The sequence below is a fragment of the Cynara cardunculus genome, assembly GCF_001531365.2.
Source record: "Cynara cardunculus var. scolymus isolate 2C chromosome LG 6, CcrdV1, whole genome shotgun sequence".
In the NCBI taxonomy this organism is placed as follows: Eukaryota; Viridiplantae; Streptophyta; class Magnoliopsida; order Asterales; family Asteraceae; genus Cynara; species Cynara cardunculus.
Window position 1 is genome coordinate 1020780 of NC_037533.1, and position 1509 is coordinate 1022288.

Consider the following 1509-nt stretch of genomic DNA (forward strand, 5'->3'; position numbering starts at 1 on the left):
CATTCAGTAAGCACATCAACAACATATTTCCGTTGAGACAGAAGAATCTTTCGTGAAGATCGAGATACTTCTATCCCAAGGAAGTAACGAAGCCGTCCAAGATCAGTAACTTGAAATTGATTCTGTAGAAATTCTTTTTGTTCTGAAATTTCGTTGCTATCATCTTCTGTAATGATAATGTCATCTACATAGACCACCACTATGATACATCGATCTTCATGGTGAATAAAAACATAGAGTAATCCTGGGAACTGTAGGTCATACCAAATTCCTGGAGAACATTTGAAAATCGTCCAAACCATGCTCTAAGAGATTGTTTAAGACCATACAATGAATGTCGCAATCGGCATACTTTTGTAACCTCCTTCTCAATAACAAAGCCAGGTGGTTGTTCCATATACACCTCCTTCTCAAGAATACCATTTAGAAATGTGTTCATGACATGATTGATCGCAATGAGAGCGATACAAATGCGAACTGGCAGCATTTTAGCTACCAGGGAAAATGTCTTGTCATAATCAACCCATGGGCTTGAGAATAACCCTTTGCAACTAATCGGGATTTGAAACGATGCAATGAACCATCAGGATTAACTTTCACCGTGAAAACCCACTTTACGCTTTCCACGAGAAAGTTGTTCCAAATCCCAAGTATGATTTTTTCTGTAAGGCATCCATCTCTTCCTGCATTGCCTTAAACCATCTTGGGTGATTAAGGGCCTCAGTCACATTTTTGGGAACAATGTGGCTATCAATGGTTGTGGTGTAGGCATATGACTTTGAAGAAAGGTGAGAGTGGGCAAGGTAATCATGAATGGGATATCGAGTGCGAGTCCGTGTGCCTTTTTGGAAGGCAATAAGAATATCAGGGAGATAAGCACCAGGCGGATCATAAAACTCAATATGTAGTGGTAGGGGTGTATCGTTGACTGGGTCGGGGGAAACATCAGTAGCCGATGATAAGTGTGTATCTGGTGGTGGAACGGGAGACACACCAAAAACATCATGCACAGGTAGGCACTCGTGGGTCTCAGACTCTTGTTGTTGGTGTACCAAGACACCAATATACAAAGACTCCAATAACTACTAAGTGTGGATAGGATGGAGGAACATATCAGTGGGTCGTCACCAAATCAATAGGTGACTCAACAACATATAAAATCATGAAACCTAAAAAGGGGAATACTAACATGTTATAAAGTAGTGTTAGTATAACCTTTTGGTATAACATGTTATCCAGACTCGGTTTTTTTAATGAATACATTATAATTAAAAAAAATTAACAGCATATACACCCATAAAATATCTCAATACCCTGAACGACTTTAATCATACATGTAACAATCCTCACATCCCAAATACATATAATTCACATCATCATACTCATAATACTAAAATAGTATTATTACAAAACATGAACTATCAAAATGTATCTTTAATACATATGCATAATAAACTATTATCAATATTTAGACTTTTCCCTTGCCTTTATCTTTCTGAGCACGTTGTC